General features: G+C 35.6%; 1 pseudogene; it reads right to left on the reverse strand.

The window, feature by feature from the left end:
* Window positions 1-23,759, reverse strand: part of LOC105037675 (sulfate transporter 3.1-like) — a 57,873-nt pseudogene that overhangs the window by 6,772 nt on the left and 27,342 nt on the right.

Below are 23,759 nucleotides of genomic sequence, written 5' to 3' on the forward strand. Positions count from 1 at the left end.
ACCCATGAGTCGACCCCCAAGCATGAGTCGACCCACGAGTCGACCCCTGTGATGGGATTTTCCGCAACGGCTAGTTTTAACTCGTTTTAATGCTTTTAATGCTCATTTAATGTGGTCTAATGGCTCTATTTCAGCCATAGAATATTTTTCACTAATTTTTGAAGCTATAAAAGGGACAAAAAGGTGGAAATCTAAAGAAAAAGTAAGGAAAAAAATTTTGAAAAAAGGGATTTCAAGCTAACTTTTCAGCCTAAGCAAGAGCTCACTCAAGCATTCAAGAAGCCTTTAATCCAAGCTCACCAACTCCTCAAGTGCACATTCAAGTCTCCAACCACCTTGAGAAAATCAAAAAGAGTCTTCTTCTCTTTGAGTAAAGTATATTTAAAGCATCATACGCTCATTAAAGGAGCTTTCTTTGTACTTACTTATGCTATTCATTGTTATACTTTGGTTGAGTTATTGTTTTTGTTTGGAAGGGTTCCAAAACAAGGGAAGGTTGATCCGAACCTAGAATCGGAGTGTATTGGGTTGCTTGTACCGAAAAATAAGTGGTCTAGCTTGGGATAGCTAGAGTCAGAGTTTCTGACATTTGTATTCGGGTTGAATACAAATTAGTGGATTGAAAATTTCCAAGTAGGAGCTTGGGGAGTGGATGTAGGTGCAAGGTTGACACCGAACCACTATACAATCTTTTTATTTATGGTGTGCCTAATTGCTCTTCTTTAACTCTTCATTATTCTCTTGCATTCTTGCTTTTTAGTCATTAGCCTTGAATTAATTTTACTCTCCTATTTATTTAACTTTGTCAAATATTTTTTATAAGTCATAAGTTAAGCTTAAAATTTTTTAGAAACCCCAATTCACCCCCCCTCTTGGGTTGCATAGCTGGGCAACATCTGGTGAGATCTAAGTTCCTTAACTAGAGCTATGGTGCCATTATCTTTATAGTATAGTGTCATGGCATCTGATGGCATGACATCCAATTCTGTAACTAACATTAGAACCACAATGTATTCTATACATCTACAGTGTACTCAGCTTCCATCGATCGATTACTTGGAATCCTTCCAAGATATCGAACCATGATTACACAGAAACACACCCATGATGTAAATATTCTACCATTTAACATTAGATATTAATCTGAATTGGTGTATCCTCCCACTCCTAGCTCTGACTCTTCTCCAAAATTAAGAATAAATCTTTAGTTCTTCTTAAATACTTAAGAATAATTTTCATAACAATCTAACGCTCTCAGCCTGGATGCAACTGATATCTTACTCATGACATTCACAATATTAACTATATCAGTTCAAGTACATTATATGGTATATATCTATATCTGAGAGGGTAGCAGATCGTCTCCGAGATTTCTATGCTGAATCTTTCAGCATCTACTCTCTGTACTTTATTTGTACAAACACAAGCATCCAAATACATCTATCTCTATAGATCTTTATATTCTAAGAATATAGGATGCTTGCTTTATGTCTTTCATAGAGAATTTTATATACAATCATATTTTAACCGATGTCAGTATTGGACACTCCCACTGATCCTTTTGAAAATATATAATTTCTCATTTTTGATCAAACAATTTGATCATATCATCAAGATAAATGTTCCAACTCCAAGATTATTGCAAACTTTGTGATCTCCTATCATGAGAAGTGAAATTATAAGCTATTCCATACAGAAATCTTTAAAAGATATTCAGTTAGGAAAGCTATTTCATATTCCTTTTTTGGAGTCGATGTCCAACATCGTCTCATTGTAGGTTTTGAGATCATCTCTATGTTCCCTATCTCCCATGAGAAATAATTTTTTTCTACATCTTCTGTTAAGCATACCCAACTATCTTTCGAGATGATTGGAGATCCTACTATATCTATAAGGTAGAAAAAGAACATATGTATACTGGCTCATCATGAATAGATTTTTTAGGTCCTATGGCTCGCTGCTCTTCAGAGACACTCTTTTTGAGCTTAACTTTCCTCCCACTACCTCATCTTGGATAAATAATTTTTTAAAAAAATAGTATGTTGGGTCACAATCATATTATGGTCCTTTTAGAAGAAAAGTACTATCCTAAATTTTTTTAGAATATTCTTTGAAATGAGCTTTATAGACCTATCCTCTAATATATCCACTGGCTGTTCTTGACACAAACTGGATATCTTTGAATCTTGAAATAACCAAGTTTCAGTTCTCATCATGCCACATCTCATACGGTATGGTAGGAAAAGATTTAGAGAGAATCTAATTTTATAGAAATAAAGTATGTCTCTAAAGAAATAAAATAAATCAGTGAAGTCCATCATGGACTAGATCATATCTCATACAGTCCCATGACTCTTCTTAATTATCTTGTTGAGCTGAGATATACTAAGAAGGGTCTAATATGAAACTATGCTATTTTATGAGATAATCGAAAAAAAAAAAAAATTTGATATTGCATCTTCGATCTGATCGATTTACCTTTAGAAGTTTTTCGATTTACTTCTCTACTTTACATTTGAATTCTTTGAACATTTCAAAAATTTTAGACTTATATCTCATATACTTACCCGTACCATGACTGATCATTGATAAAGATAACGAAGTAGAGACAACTCTCTTTGTTAGCATATCAAATGAGCTACACATATCAAATGTGTACTAGGATAAGTATCTCAGTGATTCTTTTCCTCTTGTCCCACAAGAGTAGCTTGATCATTTTTTTCTCAAAGAGATGATGCACAAACTAGATATGACTCAACAGTCAATGAGCCCAAAAGCTCATATTTCTCGAGTTTGTTAATCATTTCTTCTCTTATATAATCTAGCCTAAGATTCTACATATACTTAATGTTTATCTCAACTTTGGATCTCTCAGATCTAATAGTACTCACTGCTTACTCAATTAAGTTCACAGATGCATCACCATGCAAATGATAGAGACTATCTCTAAAAATTAAATTCAAACGATAATCACAAAGGATAGATACCCATGGCTACAGCAGCAACTCTTATCCTATTACCAATTTTAAAGGTTACTTCTTCAGCCCTCTACCTTCCCATAGACTCGATACTAAAGTGCATAAAAATCACTAGAGTCTAAAACTCAACTGGGAGAAGAAAAAATTGTAAGGATAGTATTGAGCAATTTTGACATGCCTACTCAAGGCATGTCCTTATTTTTTTAGGCTCTTCAGGTATATACCTTTGAACTTTTTGAGGTTTCTTTATTAACAACATTTTGACCAATTCAAATGAGATGCCAATAAGGTCATTCATATGATAGTTTATCATAAACTATCCATATAAATTAAAAAGAGATTGCAGGATCAAATCTACAAATAATTCCTTATGCATGATTATGTCGAGCCTTTTAAGCTCCTTAATATCCTTGATCATTATCAAATAACGATCATAGACTGACTGTCCATCGCGCATCTCATGCACTGTGCGACTCTGATCACCTCACAATACTTATAGATGAATCAATGTGTCGATAGCAGTATACATATGCTCATGCATACGTTGAAGTTCATCTAACATAGTCTTCAACATATAGCACCTATCTTTATTATCATTGTTCATCCACTCATCAAGTATAGCTCGTTGACTTTGGATTAGACAGGCTATTAGTATTAGAATAATATGATAAAGAATATTGCTTAATTTTATAAAATTAAGAATGATTCTTAGGTTTGTGAGTCAATGTATGTAATTAGTTTGATTAAATGGTTGATATCTAGAATTTGAGCTAGATGGTTGGAAGCTGACACAATAAACAACAAAGAGTAAAAATTTTAATTAGATATTTGTACTTATTTTATAATTTGCTCTATGAACTTTTAGATGCAAAAAAAATTTTACTATTTTATCAGATCTCTCACACTCTCTGGGTGGAAAAATGAAAATCCTAATGCAACAGCTGGGTTTCTAGTGAGTGCTGCAGTCCCACTGATACTATGTATCTCACCTAACAGTTATTGATAATACGAACATCGATTCATGGATAACTCTTTGCCCAGATACTTCTTTAAGCATGTTGCAGTGATTTGGTCTCTAAGTCATGTGGGCTCACCTAACAGTTATTGCCCATACTCCTTAGTTAAGTCAGACCCACCATTCACAAGCAGGTGCAAAGCCATCATTGGATCCCTCATCTAATAGTTATTGGGTCCAACCCCATCTTTATCCTAGAGCAACTCTTTGCTAATAGAGTGGTTATGTGTTTTCGATGCAACTGAACTACTTTGACCAGCCGAGAACAATCAACACTGGTAGCACACCCACACATCTACAATGATGGAAGACCATTAGACTTAATATTTATGAAGAGGTTTGAGTTTAGATCTCAGTTAATTAGTCATCACATGATTGATCTAATAGGCATGGGCTAAATCAAATCATCAAACAACCATATTTGAGACTCAATCTTCCAAATTGATCAGATAAGTAGAGATTGATAGGAGTCCCCCCGTTGCTTTTCTTAGACATCAATAAATTGATCAGATCAGCGAATAGAATCAATTAAATAACCATCTTTCAATTACTTATCTTAGATATCAATTGGTTAATTGGTCTAAATAGATTAGCTTAGATGAATCAGATTCGAACCATAGAGCCAAATTAGATCCTTAGGTTAATTGATTCTGTATATAGATATCAATCGATTCGATCAACAATAATTATATAATCTTAAGCTCTATTGACTTAATCTTAATCAACACTTGACTCGATTTGATTAACTACTAAATTGATTTAGACCCTTTATGATCAAATCAGAAATCCTAGATGTAATGCAATTATATGACCTAAATTAATCTATCCATGACCAATCCCTCATGCATAAATACTAATTTCAGATCTTAAATCTAAATTTTTAGATCTAAATTCTTCATATAAAAAGTATGTTTTGATCTCAAAATTATTGCCCAGCTATGCAACCCAAGAGGGGGGGTGAATTGGATTTTTAAAAATTTAAAAATCAACTTACAACTATGAGAATTATTTAACAATGAGCAAGATAAATGTGAAAAGTAAAATTTATGCAAGGTGTAGAAGTTGGATGCAAGAATGCAAGAAGATAAGAAAATTTAAAAGGAGAGCAAGTAAGCACAACACAAACAAAAAGATTTATAGTGGTTCGATGCCAACCTTGCACCTACATCCACTCTCCAAGCTCCTACTTGAGAATTCAAATTACTAAACCATATTCAATCTGAATACAACGTCGGAACCTTCGACTCTAGCTATTTCAAGCTAGAACACTTATTTCTCATGTACAAGCCAATCCAATACAATCCGATTCAAGGTTCGGATCAACTTTTTCATATTTTGAAATCCTTCTAAAATAAAATATCAACTCAAAATAGAGTATAGCAATTAATCACACAGAAATACAGATGTAGCTCCTTTAATGAGCAAATAAAGCTTTAAATACACTTTACACAATAAGAACGAAGCTCTTCTAATTTTTCTCAAGGTGGTTGAAGACTTGAATGAGCTCTTGAGGGGTTGGTGAACTTGAAATAAAAACTTCTTAAACTTTTAAGAGGGCTCTTGCTTAGGGTTGAAATGAATTTTTGAAGAACCTTTTCAAAACCTTGTTGATTCCCTCCTTTAAGTGCCTTTTATAACTTCAAATAATAGTGGAGAGTAATCTGGGCTGAAATAGAGCTGTTGAAGCATATTAAATAGGCATTAAATGCAGTCAAAATGAGCTAAAAATTAGCCGTTGCAGAATTTTTCCATCATAGGGGTCGACTCATAGGGTCGACTCATGCTCATGAGTCGACTCATAGGGTCGACTTCTGTGGCACAGAACAGAAAATGACTGTTCTGTAATTTTGGCCTACATAGCAGTAGAGGTCGACTCATAGGATCGACTCATGCTCAGAGGTCGACTCATGGGGTCGACTCACAGAGTGTGCTAGCCAAAGAATTCAGCGTGTCGTTCAGCCCCTTTTGCCATGAGTCGACTCATGGGGTCGACTCAAATATATAAACATGATTTTCTTTCAAAATATATATTCAAAAATATTAAAATTACCTCTAATAGATTACAAATCTTGTGTTCTTGCTCTTGAGGCTTCCGAATCAAAACTTGGTAAAATTATGATTTTGCCCTTGAAATATAATAATTTTTTTTTCAAGCCAAAATCATTAGTAACCTCCTCAAATACTTTGTAATCATCAAAATCAATTCAAGGAGCAACAATCTCTCTCTTTTTGATGATGACAAAATACTTGAGCAAAAGCATATATAAAGTATTGAACATGAATTTCAAATTTATGAAGATGCATCACTTCAATATCATAGTCAAGTATTTGAACGAAATGCATCATAAATAGTTTGAAGATCAATTTAAAATTTGCTTATAAGTTCATTTGCTTTAAAAATTAGATAAAAAAGGAGCTGACGATTTTGGTTCTTTGACACATTTGCTTAACAATTTTGCTTATTACTAATTTCTTTATTGCTTATTGTTCATTGCTCATTTCTTTATTGCTTATTACTCAAATTCGATTTTGATTCTCTACTCTCCCTTTTTGACAGCATCAATTAAGATTCTCTACTCCTCCTTGTAAGAGATCTTGAAAGGATAAATTTTTTTTACTCTCCCTTTTTGATAGCATCAATTAAGATCTTAAGGGATTTTAAGGATAGAGAAAAGAAAAGAAAGATGACAAAAAGGACATATTTTCTTTACTCTCCCTTTTTGATACCATATTTTACTTCTTTAGCCTCCTTCTTTGATTGCTTATTTCTCTACTCCCCCTCAAGATAGCAAACATAAAGGATATATCAACTTGCTCATTTAGAAGATATTGCAATTCATAGTATTTCTCAGCACTAATATGCATTATTTTTCATATCTCATAATTAAAATAATTTAATTTGATCACATTCATAGACATTCATTGAAAGTAAAAGCACATATATATATATATATATATATATATATATATATATATATATATATATTCAAAAGTGACTGAATACAAAAGGTGTCCTAATACACATGAGTCAACTCAAAATATAAAAGTCATGGATAGAAACTATCCAAGAGTTAATTAGCCAATAAATACAAGACCCATAAGATAGATCCTAGACATAGGAGACAAACTAATCTAGATCTAATAGATGTCATGGCTAGAGGGATCAGAATCTAAAGAATCAGAGATAGGGTGAGGAGATGTAGGATCAAGTCCATGGGCACGACCTCGACTGCGTCTGCCTCGGCCATGGATAGAGGTACTAGCACGAGTAGAGGGGTGAGCGGATCCTAGAGCCTGAGAAGCTATGGACTGTGCTATAAGAAAAAGTCTGATGGTGTCCAAAAGATCCAAGATTCTCGATACAGACTGCATCAGGGCACTGAATTGAGTAGAAGCATTCTCACTGGAGCCCCTGATCTCTCTCCTCAAGAAGTCAAAACTACTCTCTAAGACTCCTCAAAGTCTAGCTGTCTCTGCAGATAGATCTAAGACCTTTGTGATGTCCTTATGCGGCTAGGGATGGGCTAAAGCTAATACTTGCTCCTGCAAGTCTAATACTCTGCCTGTCAATCTCAAAATATATCCCTCAAGCTGCTCAATACGTACCGACTGAGCAGTGAGTATCTGAAAAATAGTAGAAATGTGAGGGATCAGAGTCTGGTCTGAGTCATCCTGGGATGCCAATCTCTATGCAAAGACTGAAGTGGCAAACTGCTGAGATAGAATGGAGGCTACACGCTGGGACATCATCTGCTAGTTTAAACTCTGAAGGATGTACCCTGTTCTCTGACTGTAAAATTGAAGCATGCCTCCTCACAGACTCTGAAGGACAAGCCTCATGATCAGATATGAACTGAATATCTGGGGATGCTCTGTGATCATGAAGAGATAAAGATGGTCCCTCCTCCTCTGCTCTATCCTCCGCTCTCTCCTCAATACCCTTTGTCCAACCACCATCAGTCTTAAAGAAACCCATGCGATGCAGTGTGTGGCAGTTGATGGTGTTGGAATGGGATAGTCTAGCAACTGCCTCCCCTTCAAAACTGATTCCGAATCTTCTAAAAACTAAGGTGAGTGCCATACCAAAAGGCAAGTAAGCCTTGGACCTGTTCAGGGTTTTCCTCATGGCCTCAAACATCAATGCTGGAAGGTTCAGGGAGATTTGGGTGATCACATGGCACATAATGCAAATATCCCTACCAGATAGAAGATCGTGTCTACCACTCCTAGGGACAAACAGTTTGGTTACCAAGTGATGTAACAGCCTCATCTCAACAGAAAGAATTTTTGCTTCCAATTCAGTTAGACTTCCAGTATAAGTTCTTCCTAAGATAACATTAATTTCTTCTTCTTTAATAGGGAGCTCCATACTGGTATAGCCTTCACAAGGCAAATGTAGTATCTGTCCCAAGTGTACTGGATCCAGAATAATATCAATACCTTTTACTATAGATTTCACTGTTCCATTGCTATAGCTCAAATTTAAGTAAAATTCTTTAACTAGATCGACATAAGTATTTTCTTTTAAAGAGCAGTAAAATTCTCATCCTTGATACTTAATCTTCGATCCAATAGTGAACCTTTCTTTTTCAAAAAATTTGAAATCAATATTTTTTCTGGGTTCCACTTTTCGGTCAGAGAGAGGTACCTTGCTTGGGCTGATTGGGGACTGAGTGGAAGCTGAAGCAGGACCTGGAGCAGAGATTGGAGCAGAAGAGGGCTCGGCTGCTAATCTCTTTCTGTACACACTCTCTTCTAATCTGCGAACAGATTTTCTTCTTTGCGATAGCTTTATTTTGAGAGCCATTAGGGCAAGAGAGACTTGAAAGGAGCTTAGGAGACTAAATGTGAGGCAGAGAGGAAAGGATTTTGAAAAAAAAAGGCAAAGATTTGAGGAGTTAAATCATTGGTTTGAAGAAGAGGGGATGATTCTAGGGCAAGCTGGAACCACCTCAAATGAGGAAGGGAGAGGAGAGAAAGTTGGTTCCTTAACGGGTGATTTGAGGAGTGAAAATCGATGGGAGGAGATATTTGAGAGAAATCTTTGGTTTGAGGGAGAAGAGATGGAGAGCTTTTGGTTCGGTGGGAGGAAGAAGATGAAGGGGTGAGTCGGCTCAAGAAAAATTTCCCAATAAGAAGAGAGCGTCCGAAGGATTTTGACAAAATTGCAAGATTACCCTAGGGTCGACCCTGGGGGTCGACTCATGGCACAGAAAAATTCAAAAGAATGATGGGACAATTTTAAAAAAAATTAAAACTCTGAGAGAAGGATGTTTACCCAAGTATTGATCATGTGAATGATAGTTTTGAGCTTTTGAGCTTTTAAGAAAAATGAGAATTGAGCTCAATAGATTTGGTTCAATGAATTTTTGACATTAAGAATTTGAAATCAGAGAGATACTTAAGCCGATGGATCAAAGATTCTTAGTTCTCTCCTAATTTTACAAAATCTATCTTTACTTAAGGCCTTGGTAAAGATGTCAGCCAATTATTTTTCAGTACAAATATAATCAAGAATTATATCTTTATTTTGGACATGTTCTCTTATGAAATGATGCCTAATTTTAATATGTTATGATCTAAAATGCTGAATTGAATTTTTAGTTAGATTTATAGTACTGATATTATCACATCTTATGGAAGTTTCATTGAGTTTGATGCCAAAGTCTTCAAGTTGTTGCTTAATCCATAAGATTTGAGCACAACAACTTTCAGCTGCAATGTATTCAGCTTTGGTCGTAGACAGTGCTACCGAGTTTTGCTTCTTGCTAAACCAAGAGATTAAGTTAACTCCAAAAAATTGACAAGTTTCACTAGTACTTTTTCTATCTAATCTACATCCGACAAAATCGACATCTGAATATCCTATTAAGTCAATTGATGAGTCCTTAGAATACCATAGTCTTAGAGTTTGTGTACCATTTAAATATCTAAGAATTCTTTTAACTACATTTAAATGTGATTCTTTTGGATTTGATTGAAAGCGAGCACAAAGATAAATACTAAACATAATATCTGATCTACTAGCAGTTAAATACAATAGAGAACCAATCATGTCTCTATAAAATTTTAAGTCTATATTTTTACCTCCTTCATCCTTGTCAAGCTTACATGATGGGCTCATAGGTGTACCAATTGCTTTAGAGTTCTCCATTCTAAATCTTTTGAGTAGTTCTCTTATGTACTTACTTTGGATGATGGAGATTCCTTCCTTTGTTTGTTTAATTTGGAGTCCGAGGAAGAATATAAGTTTTCCCGTCATGCTCATCTCGAACTCCCCTTGCATGAGCTTAGCAAAATCTTGACAAAGAGTTTCATTAGTAGACCCAAAAATAATGTCATCAACATATATTTGTATAACTAATATATCATTTTGATTTCTTTTAATGAAAAGGGTTGTGTCTACATTTTCTCTTGAAAAATCATTATTAAGCAAAAATTTACTTAGCCTTTCATGCCCTAGGTGCTTGTTTCAAACCATATAATGCTTTGTCTAATTTAAAAATATGATTAAAAAAAGTATGATTTTCAAAACTTAGAGGTCGTTCTACATAAACTTCCTCAACAATATATCCATTTAGAAAAGCACTTTTGACATCCATTTGGAATAACTTAAAATTTATAAAGCAAGCATATGCAAGTAGAAGTCTAATTGTTTCTAATCTAGCAACAGATGCAAAGATCTCATCAAAATCAATTCTTTCTTCTTGATTATAATCTTTTGCAACTAATCTTGCTTTATTTCTTATCATATTTCTATGTTCATCCAATTTATTCCTATATACCCATTTTGTGTCAATTATTGAATAATTTTTATGTCTTGAAACTAAAGTCCATACATTATTTCTTTCAAATTGATTAAGTTATTCTTGCATTGCATTTATCCAATTATAATCTTTTTCAGTTTCATCTATGATTTTAGGTTCAAGATGAGAGACAAAAGAAAAATGATTTAATGCATCTCTAAATGAAGAGTGAGTTCTTACACCATGTGTAGGATCACCAATGATTAGTTTCTTGAGGTGATTGTGATCATACCTCCATTCTTTGGGTAGATCATTTGTATCTAGAGATTGTTCTTATTGTTCTTCACCTTCCACATCCTGTTTGTCTTCATGTTCTTCATCATCTTGAATGGTTGAGTCTTTTAGAGTGATCTCCTTCATCCCTTCTATAAGAGGATCTGCATCATCAATACCTTCATTCTTCCTTGAAGGAAGATTGTTAGTTTCATCAAAAACAATATGTATTGACTCCTCTACTATTAAAGTTCTTTTGTTGAAAACTCTAAAAGCTTTGCTAGAAGAAGAATAACCAAGAAAAATCGCTTCATCGGATTTAGCATCAAATTTTTCTAGTCTTTCTTTACCATTGTTCAAAATAAAACATCAACAACCAAAAATATGAAAATATGCAATGTTTGATTTTCTTTCTTTCCAAAGCTCATAAGGGATTTTCTTTAAAATTGGTCTAATTAAAGCACAGTTTAATATGTAACATATCGTGTTAATTGCTTTCGTTCAAAAATATCTTGGAAGGTTGCTTTCACATAGCATGGTACGGACCATTTCTTCAAGAGTTCTATTTTTTCTTTCTACTACCCCATTTTATTGAGGTGTCCTAAGTACTGAAAAATTATGGTCAATACCTTTTTCATCATAAAATTTTTCAAAATTTTGATTTTCAAATTCGGTTCCATGATCACTTCGAATATTTTAAATTGAAATTTTTTTTTTATGACTTTTTGATAAAATTTTGAGAAAACATGAAAAGTTTTATCCTTATGTGCCAAAAAAAAGACTCATGTAAAATGAGAGAAATCATCAATAATTATAAAATCATATCATTTTTCACCTAGACTAGTAGTTCTAGTGGGTCCAAATAAATCCATGTGCAATAGTTCTAATGGCCTAGAAGTTGAAATAATATTTTTAGATTTGAATGAGACTCGTGTTTGTTTACCTATTTGGCATGCATCACAAATTCTATCCTTTTCAAAGTTCAATTTGAGTAAGCCGATAACCAATTCTTTTTTAATAAGTTTTGAAAGTGCATGCATGCTAATATGTGCAAGCCTACGATGCCAAAGCTAACTAGTCTCATTAATCTTCACATTCAAGGCTACTAGGTATTGCATGTTTATTTTGAAAAGATCATTTAAATCTACCATATAAACATCATCATGTCTATACCTAACAAATTTAATGCCTTCATTAATAGGACTAGTTACTATGCAAACTGAAGATTCAAAAATGACTTTGTATCCTTTATCACAAAATTGACTGATGCTTAATAAATTATATTTTAAACCATCTACTAATAAAATATTTTCAATATACTTGGAGGGAGTGATACCAATATTACCTATACCGATGATCTTTCCTTTGCCATTGTCTCCAAAGGTGACCATCCCTCCATTTTTAGCATCAAGTGTGATGAATTGAGATTCATCACCAGTCATGTGTCTTAAGCACCCACTATCAAGATAGCATCTCCAGTTTGCTCCTTAGGATGCAAGACACACCTATACACAAGAATCAAGTTTTCACTTTAGGTATCCAAATTTTTTTGGATTCTTTTTGGTTAGTCATAATGGTTCCTTTTGGAACCCATATTTTCTTTACATTGAAATTTTCAGATTTGTTAGAAAAATATGAATAGAATTTGTGTCCTACTTTATCACATTTAAAGCAAGTTATATTTGAAAACTTGTTGTATGATGAGTTTACAAAGATATTTTTCAAAAATTTTTATTTCTTTAAAGGGTTATATCCAAGACCGGCTTTATCATAAATGGCCTTTTGATTGTCAAGTATCATGTGAAGCTTATTTAAACTTAAAGTGAACTTCTCAACCATTGGTTTTAACTTGGCAATCTCAATTTTTAAGTTCAAATTTTTTTGAGACAGGATTGATTTTTCATTTGAAATATTCTCATTTTCTTTTAGTAAAAATTGATTCTTTGATTTTAATTTTTTGTTCTTTACCCCTAGCTTCTTTAGTTCATCAATTAGATCATAAAACGCTTCATGAAGTTCTTCAAAGGTAAAGTCAATAGGAGTTTCAGTATTTACCTCATTTTTATGTGCCATAAGGCACAAGTTAGCTTATTCATTTGAGTCTTCTTCTTTGGAGCTTGACTCATCACTTCCACTCCATGTAGCTATCATGGCCTTCTTCTTGTACTTCTTGAGATCCTTCTTCAGTTGTGGGCATTCAGACTTAAAGTATCCCAGTTTCTTGCATTCATAACAAATAAGGGGTTGCTCCTTATCCTTCTCTTTGCTATGTTCTCCTTTTGTAGGTGGCCTCTTCCTCATTTCTTATCTTCTTTTCTTCAAAAACTTCTTAAATCTTCTAGTAATGAGGGCCATTTCTTCATCCTACTCTTTATTTTCTGTATCATCAGATTCTTCATCAGGTTGAGCAGTGGATTTGAGGATGATTATCCTCTTCTTTTTGACATCTTCTTCTTGGTGTTGTTTCATACTTAGCTCATGTATCATCAGTGATCCTAGAAGCTCCTCTAAGGGAAGGATATTCAGATCTTTAGCTTCTTGAATTGCGGTCACTTTGGCCTCCCAAGTCCTTGGTAAAGATCTAAGAATCTTTCTCACGAGATCACTGTTAGAATAAGACTTACCAAAATTTTTTAGACCATTAATAATATCAGTAAAATGAGTAAACATTTCAGTTATTAATTCATCATGCTCTATTTTAAAAAGTTCATATTTATGCACAAGTATATTAATTTTTGATTTCTTCACTTGATTAGTTCCTTCATGAGTTACTTCTAATCTATCTCATATTTTTTTAGCTGACATGCATGTTGAAATATGATTGAATTCATTAGTATCTAGAGCACAATACAAAATATTCATGACTTTAGCATTTAGTTGAGCCATTTTCTTATCAACCTCATCTCATTCTTTTTCAGATTTGGTTGATTCTACACCATCAATTATTCTAGTGAGTGTGTGTGATCTATTTACTATGATACTCTACATATCATAATCAAGTGCTTGAATAAAAATTTTTATCCGAGCTTTCTAATAGGTATAGTTTGACCTATTAAAAAGTGAAGGTCGGTTGGTGGACTGCCCTTCGGCTAATGAAGCACCAACTTGAGTTGCCATAGATCTTTAGCTCTTTGATGGTTAAATCAAAGTAGGGCTAGAGCACCGACCTCTGATACCACTTGTTGCCCAGCTATGCAATCCAAGAGGAGAGGTGAAATAGATTTTTAAAAATTTAAAAATCAACTTACAACTATGAGGATTATTTAACAATGAGCAGGATAAATATGGAGAGTAAAATTTATGCAAGGTGTAGAAGTTGGATGCAAGAATGCAAGAAGATAAAGAAATTTAAAAGAAGAGCAAGTAAGCATAACACAAATAAAAAGATTTATAGTGGTTCGGTGCCAACTTTGCACCTACATCCACTCCCCAAGCTCCTACTTGAGAATTCAAATCTACTAAACCGTATTCAACCCGAATACAATGTCGGAACCTCTGACTCTAGCTATTCTAAGCTAGAAAACTTATTTTTTGGATACAAGCCAACCCAATATAATTCGATTTAAGGTTCGGATCAATCTTTTCACATTTTGGAATCCTTTCAAAATAAAATATCAACTCAAAATAGAGTATAGCAGTTAATCACACAGAAATACAGATGTAGCTCTTTTAATGAACAAATAAAGCTTTAAATATATTTTACACAATAAGAACGAAGCTCTTCTGATTTTTCTCAAGGTGGTTGAAGACTTGAATAAGCTCTTGAGGGGTTGGTGAATTTGAAATAAAAGCTTCTTGAACTTTTAAGAGTGCTCTTGTTTAGGATTGAAATGAATACTTGAAGAACCTTTTCAAAACCTTGTTGATTTCCTCCTTTAAGTGCCTTTTATAACTTCAAATAATGGTGGAGGATAATTTAGACTAAAATAGAGCTGTAGGAGCACATTAAATGAGCATTAAATACAGTCAAAACGAGCTAAAAACTAGCCGTTGCAAAATTTTTTCGTCATAGGGATCGACTCATAGGGTCGACTCATGCTCATGAGTCGACTCATGGGATCGACTTCTGTGGTATAAAATAGAAAATGACTGTTTTATAATTTTGGCCTATACAGCAGCAGAGATTGACTCATAGGGTCGACTCATGCTCAGCGATCGACTCATGGGGTCGACTCACAGAGTGTGCCAGCCAAAGAATTCAGCATGCCGTTCAGCCCCTTTTGACATGAGTCGACTCATGGGGTCGACTCAAATATATAAACATAATTTTTTTTCAAAATACATATTCAAAAATATTAAAATTGCCTTCAATAGATTACAAATCTTGTGTTCTTGCGCTTGAGACTTCTGAATCAGAACTTGATAAAATTATAATTTTACCCCTGAAATATAATAAATCTTTTTCCAAGCTAAAATCATTAGTAACCCCCTCAAATGCTTTGTAATCATCAAAATCAATTTAAAGAACAACAAAAATAATTTTCAGATCACACATACAAACATATATCATATATATGAATAATGTTTAAATCATAGAAATATATTTCTATCCTAAATATTTTTTCATATATCATATATACGAATCAAAATAGATTTTGAAACTTCTTTCAGATCTAAACAATAAAATATATATCACATATATACAAAAAAATTAAATCTAAAATTTTATTTTAATTAAAAATTTTAATATCATTCTAGGATAACCATATAGCATAATAAGTTATGTCAGGGCACCTTATATCAGAATGATACTAAAAATGTTTAGATCTAAAATTTTTTTCTATAGATTTTAGATCTAAATTCTAATCTCATGCATATGACGTGGCTCTGATACCACTGTTGAAATTTTATGATTTTATGTATGTAATTTTTTTTCAAAATAAGTATGCAGTGAAATTTAAAATTCAGATTAAATCTAATTTAATCTAAGTATGTATAAGATCAAATCTTAAAATCATACAACTGGATCTACATATGTAAGATAGAATTTAGATACAGAAATCAAATAGAAAAAAATAAATAGAGAAGATCTAATCTTCATACCTTGGCTCAGATCGATCTACACCGCAAATTGATGATCATGGATATCTTTCGAAGGTCCCTTGAAACCAGACAAGTGTCCGATCTCTACGGATATCCATACGAGACTTCGATCTAATCAAAAGCTCTCTTGCAGAGATCGTATTTTGATGGTTAAAAAAAAAAATTTCTCTCAAGACACTCTTAGAGAAGAAGAAGAAAATAAAAGGATGATGATCTCTACATTAGAGATCATGAGAAGAGCACTTTTTTTTTTTTCTAAAATTTATGTACTAAATCTCTACGCTAGAGATGTAAGAACATATGTCCAACTCTTAGACAAAGAGAAGAGAAAAATCCATATCCAAACTAGGACAAAAGAGAGAGAGAAGAAGTCCTAACAATCAATCTTCGATTGTTGGTAAGAAAGAAGAGATAAGAGCAACCTTACCTCACGCCATGGACCCATGATGCCACACCCTCTTCTCCCATATTTTTCGTGCATGCCTTCTCTTTATTTGGCATCCAAAAATCTGATCACATCAGGTTGTTTCACGCCACATAAGATCCCATGTTTAAATAGAAATTGGAGATAAGGTTTTGGTAGGAGATGAGAGTCCTTATATCCTAGGACTCTTGCGTATTTGCCACCCACCTCCCTAATTTTTGTGCACCCACATATCTCATGGAGAAGAGGATTTAACGTGAACTCTTTCATGCTGAATACCTAATGGTCATGGAGAAAAAATAGGCACCATATATGTGTGGGTGTGGGGCTTCCTTATGGCGCATGGGGAGGGAGAGTCCTAACACTTTAGGACTCTTCTTTAGGTGGCTGATTTAAATCTAATAAAATTTTAATCAATTTTAATCATATTAAAAATTGATTAGATCTAAATAGATTGAAATCTTAATCTAATTAGGAGCCCAAACTATTTAGATTAAAATCTAATCTAATTAAGAATTAAATGTCACCTAATTAGAAGAGGAGTCCTAATCTTTTTGGACTCTCTCTTAGTGCTTGAGTCAAACTTAATTTAATTCTAATCTAATTAGGATTTAGTGCATCCATGAAGAGAAAAATTTTTAGTCCAAATAGGAATGCAAACTCTCTTTAATTAGATCCTAGTCTAATTAGGAATTAAGTCAAACTCAAATCCTAATCAAACAAGAAATTATTCTCTCATGCAATTTGATTATCTCATAACCTAATTAAGCTTGATCAAATCAAACCCATGTCAAGTCAAATTGAATTTAATTCAATTAGACTTGATGCAATTTTTATTGCTCAATCAAATTGAGTCAAATAGCAATCCAATTACTAACTAATCCTCCTATAACTCACTAACTCTTTAGCGAGTTACTTAATTACAACTTTTGATTTAGATTAATCATAATCAAATGGATAATTAAATTCTATCATGATTCATAATCGTAAATCAACTATCTAATCAGTCAAAAGTCTCTTTGTGTGTGACTCCAAAGGTTCTATTCTGTTTGGTAGTGAGATATATTATGATTTCTATCACAATATCATTAAAATTTCTTTCAATAAGTTGGATCATTCCAACTCTGCCCATCAAAGATCATTGATCATCGAGATGATACTCGTGTATCTCACAATCCACCAGTGATACCTAGCAGTATGTACTGGTAATCCAGCAGAATAAAAGATGATAAATCTCTACGTGCAGTTAATATATGTACAGTCCTTCTATCGTGAGTTCTGACCAGATGACAGGTCATGGATGAATTATCAAATCTCATCATCGATCATATGATAGATTCAATTAGCTTGAGTCTATGTATGATTCTCATGAAAACTCTTTTTCATTAATCACACTGCTATGGCTATAAACTTAAGGACTCAGCTTCTTAAATCCCATAGGACTACTTTCTTCTGCTAGAGTTGATAGATTCCATCTAGGTGTATATCCTATTCTTATAGTAGACCAACTATCACCAACATTTACTACAATGACTCATTGAGTCAATGTTTATGTGTAGTCAAACTCCAGCAGCCTCATTGCGGGTAGCTATAGCACCGCAGATCAAAGAATCAATTATACTACTACAGCATCAAAAAAATCACTAACGAGTGAGCAGACATCCATGTGACTTCTCGTGTTGGTCACGCTCAGTGCTAGTTATTCTCTAACAAGCACCTACACTCTTATTCCAGTGTCACTACACCGCAGACTTGAGATTCATCTGTCAGAAGGAAGCGATCCATGCACTAATCTATTTAGATCAATTACCATCTCCATGATGATCCTACAACCAAGAGCAATTTAGAAATTAACCATCAATGACGTATGTCTCAAAATCTCAACTCTTTGAAAATATATGTCATCATCTTGTTAATCCCTTAGATGATTCATGGACACATAAAATATAAATAGTATTATAAATATCCTTTAAATATAAAATCATGTCCTAGTAATATGATATGCGTCAGTCAAGATTGATTTTTAGGGCATACATCCAACATTGTTATGATGAATCAGTTAGAATTATGGATATTTGATCTTCACCTTCTTCCCTTGTTTTATCACAGTATCAAAGTGTCAACCTCACTCCTACTTTGGTCCTTCCACCATTGATGGTCCAAGCTTAGATCTTGAAGCACTTCTCTCATCTACACCCCATCCTATGTGCGGCATTTGCTTAAGTTCCTCCACAACTAAGGAATCCAACACCAGTGCCACCTACATGCACCCTCAAATCTCTGCACCCTCTTGCTACTAACCTTCTCTTATCGAGTTACTAGACAAGCACCAACTGTGGCCTTCTTCCTCCACCTCTCGATAAGTCCAACTACTTGCAGCCTTCTTTGATATTGTTGTGCCAGCCATCCATGGCTTCCTTCCAACACCTGTAGCCTCTTTCCCTCCTCCCTGCAGCATCTTTCGAACACCTACGATCTCTTTCTATATCTCCTTGCATCTATAGATTTTTCTGCCATACTAAACTTGTTTGCCCTTAATATAAAGTCATTTAGAAAGCAGTAGGGCCAGAGAAGGTTGCAGCATTTCTTTGTTTAGCTTTAAAAAATAAACTTCACATAGATGAGGTTCTTGCCAAGAATAGATGGATTGTGAGTATAGGTTGCCCTCTTTATGGTTGTAATGTAGAATCTCTCTATCATTTTCTCATTAGATGCCCATTCACCAAGAATATCTAGACTACCCTAAAATCTTATCTAAATATTAGAGGATAACCACCTAATCTTTGCTTTTTGTGGATGTCTTGGAGGAAAGGCATATTCAACCAACCTTAAGAAGGGCATAGGACCAACTATTGATGTCTATGTTTTGGCATATTTGGCTTGAAAGGAATAAAAGGATCTTCCTATATTGATAAACATACATTTTTTCAATTCTACAAAAGACCCTCTACTCTTTTCATCCATGGGAAGATCTAGTGCTGGAGAAAATAATTAAAGGACATCTTCAAATTTGGACTGTGTATCTTCTTTAGTATGTTAGAATTTGATGCCTTGAGATTCAGGCAACAGACAACGATCACTTTAGGGGTTTAAGGGGTCTTTCTAGAGAGAGAACTTTTATGAGGGAGAGCTTCTTATGAGAGAGAGATTGAGTGTACGAGGGTTGAGAATACAATCTTCTCTTATAATTTTTTTTTTCATAGTGAAACTTACATGCTTCGTGGAGGCAAGCCTTTTAGTTGATCCACATATTTGATTATTTTTATTTTATTTCTTCTTTTTTACTGTTGCACTGAGCGATATCGAAAAGATCCAGTGGTGGTAGTGTTCTAGCCAGCATCCCCAACAAGTGGTATCAAAACGAGATGGTACCAGAGCGTAGGTTGCAGCAGTGGTGATCAAGATTGAAGATAGAAAAGATAAGCATAATCAAGGTGAAAATCAATCGATTCGATGAAAAGAGCAATTTTTTCTTATGGCAGGCAAGGGTGAAGGACATGCTCATCCAGCAAGCGTTGATCGATGCTCTCTTATGCGAGGAGAAGCCAACTACCATAGAGGTGCAAGATTAGAGACAGCTACAAATACAGACGATAAGTATAATCTACTTGTATCTAGCAGATAACATGATGATCCATGTGCTTGATGAGACTTTTTCGACAGTGATGTAGTTGAAGCTCGAAAAATTATACCTGGCGAAATCCATCACCAACACTCTCTTCCTCTGGAGGCAGTTCTACTAACTGCAGATGATCGAGGGACAGAGCATGCAGGAATATCTAAGCAACTTTCAAAAGATCCTCACCGACTTCCTCAGTATTGGTGAGAAAGTTGAGGAGAAGACCATGATGTTGATCATACTATCATCCCTTTTTTAAGTCCTTAGTGACTACTCTTCTAGTAGAGAAAAGCACCATCAAGATGGAAGAGGTGACTTCTGCACTTCTCCAGAGCAAAGTTCTTAGGCTGGAGAATCGAACTTCGAGTTCAGATGGTGACTCAACTCTGACAGTGACTAAAGGATATGACGACGAAAGATGAAGCGACAGGAGATCGTGACGTAGGTGGTCCAATTCCAGAATAAGAGACTATAGCAAGATCAGATGCTATCAATGTGACAAGTTGGGGCATCATGTCAAAAATTACCCTCAACTCAAGGATCGGACGATGGCCAATATGATGGCGGCTAGTAGCAACACTGAGATCGATGATGTGCTTATGGTCTCAGATGAGGTATCTACTCTTTCCCAGTAGTAGATCTTAGACTCTAGTTGTTCCCATCATGTTTGTTGCAGGGAGGAGCTATTTGAGTTCCTAAAGAATAGTGAGGATACTATTTACTTACGGTCAGGATGGAGATACATGATGGAGCAGTGAGAAAGTTGGGTGAGGTCCGATACATACCCAGCTTCAAGAGAAATCTAATTTTTTTGAGCACACTGGATTCAAGCAGCTACAGGTGGAGAGCTGATGGAGAAATCCTGAAGATCATGCACGGTAATAGAGTCATGATGAAAGGAAAGTAATATGGAGGATACTACCTCTTGACAGGAAGTCCATTGTGAGGTGGAGCTCTAGGAGAAGGTAGATTGGGCACGAGACAGGAGACTCAAGAAGATGAAAGGTGATGTCGCAAGGTGAGATTCCTATAGCCGCAGAAGACTACCCCGAATAGATCACAGGTCAGAGAAGACACAGTACGTGATAGAGATGAGATCACGAGACAGGAGACTCAAGAAGATGAAAGGTGATGTCGCAAGGTGAGATTCCTATAGCCGCAGAAGACTACCCCGAATAGATCACAGGTCAGAGAAGACACAGTACGTGATAGAGATGAGATTGAACGGTCTAGCTCAACTCACATGTTTGCCTATCCATGAGCAGCAGGCATTTGCCCCAGGGCATGGGGGCAGGAGATGAGCACTCAGAGTTATTATAGAGGTCGAATATCAAGTTGAGATGGAGATTGTTTAGGATTTGATACCTCAAGATTCGATCTACAATAAGCCCACAATAAGATCTAGGATGACGAATGGAGTCCAACGAGCCCAAGAATAGTCTAAACGGAGTCCAGATGGAGGAGATACGTATAAAAGAAGATGGCATGACCCATGAAGTGATAAAGGCTGACGGAGGCCGACGGTGGAGCGAGCACACGCGGGCTGGCTATGAGCGTGTGGCCCCAGCATGCGGATGTGTGGGCGCAGCCTAGGCCCAGGCGGGCGCACACAGGCGCAGCCCGTGCGGAGTCCTTACGCGGTCCATGCACTGTGCGTGGACTGGCAGCTCACGGGAGAGCATACGGACCGATCAAGCATTTTTTGCCCGATTTCTCAAATAAAGCATAATAACCTGAAGCCCCCTTCTATCCACGCTCTTCTTGACTTCCTCCAACATGCTAATACCACTGGTGTCAATGCTGCTCACAGCTGCCACCCAAACAAAGCAAACAAATATGTTAGCTTGTGACAACACCCACAAGATAGTATTCGCACGTGTGGACGGCCTCACTTACCACCCAAGTCCAGGATTACATACTGCAAGCTAGTTTCCCCCTTGGACTTCAGTTTGTCTTCCTCCTCGTCGATCCACCGTGAGATTCTAAACAGCAGGCACCAGCATCTCCATGAACAAAGTGGCACTCAACACTAACCAAATCATACACGCAAGTACTTTCATGCAAATGCACTAGAATGCCATTGATGGTCCACTCACCTCTCTCTCAAGTAGCTAGCATTGGCAAAATAGATCGGAGCATCAATATGGAGCACGAACAATCCAGGAACACTTTGCGCCACTGGATACTGATCCATTCGTCGGTAGACCATCGAGTTTGGAATGTTACCAAGCACGGTGGTCCTTGGCCTTGCCACAAATAATAAAACCCTAAGAACGGAGATTGCAACCTGTATTCATCTCTAGTTGGAAGATAAAATGCAAGTCTATCAAACTGAACTAGGGTTCAAAGAACACGCACTGCGATGACTAATCCAATCTCGACACTGCCGAACACGACCCCCAAGTACGCACCTAAGTATACAAAGAAATCAATCTTGTCGACCTGCCAGAGGTGGATCGCTAGCTCATAGTCGATAAGGCCAAGCATTGCTGCAATGATGATGGAAGAGAGGACCACCAAAGGGGTGTAGTGGAATAATGGTGTCAGGAAAAGCAAAGTGAACATCACAGCAGCTGCCATTACTATATTTGACATAGCTGTCTTGCACCCGGCATTGTAGTTAACAGCCGATCGTGAAAATGGCCTTGATATATTGATAAACTTTGGTTAATTAAAATCTACAAATTTAACAATGAAGCATGCTACAAATATATATATATATAGTGGATCGAACATATCTGTGGTCAAGTAGCATGATGTTAGTGATCCAGCGATGCTTATCATCCCAATGGCAATCATCTCTTTGTTACCGTCGATGTGGTAGTTCTTGAACATGGCAAAACTCCTCCTAACAGCGGTCCCTTCCTGCAGGTAGACCATAACAAATTTGATCTCAATTGATCAAGTTGGCCATACCAAAATTTAGACCTAGCAACTATATAAGGTAAATGGGCACCATCCAACACTAATGAGCTTCCGAGCCATAATGTTGAATGAATCTATTTTTCCAATAGCTTAGATAGACTTGATCAAGATGACCTACAGCAAGGGCAATGATCCCGGTGACTATGCCGGTCTTCAGTGCTACCATCATTTACGGCAATGAACAGCTCAAACTGGTTGCAGATGGTGGATTTAGGCCCTTTTTCAAGTATGGGATCTGCAAAATGAATATGATAAATCTAAATCTCAGACTTATTTCTTATTGTTATTAATTCGAATTACTAATTCAAACATTGGTCATCTGATCAAAATCACATGACAGATGGATGTGCTGCTGGTGAACGCCTAGGCTCATGGGCCGGCCCAGTTGTTGGATGCAGTCCATTGCCCAACTCAGGAGTAACAAACGTATTTTGAGAAAATTAAGGTCCACCAACTAGCTAGCACCATTTGAAAACAACTGGATGCTATTGTTGCTCTAAGAGGATTGAAGGACTCACCACTTGGACGCCATGGTTTTCCGCATGAGTAATAATAATGTAATAACATATATGAGACTGTTATAGAAACTTAACTAAAAATGTTTCTTCATTTTTCTAAAGAAAAGCCTTCTTTTTTTCCCATACATTAATTTTCATCACTAACTGATATAATATCAAATGTTTATGGCAAAGGGGTCAGGTCTTTTTTTAACTTGGACCCAGCCCAACAAATTCAA

Source organism: Elaeis guineensis, chromosome 3 (genome assembly GCF_000442705.2).
Source record: "Elaeis guineensis isolate ETL-2024a chromosome 3, EG11, whole genome shotgun sequence".
NCBI classification, from domain to species: domain Eukaryota; kingdom Viridiplantae; phylum Streptophyta; class Magnoliopsida; order Arecales; family Arecaceae; genus Elaeis; species Elaeis guineensis.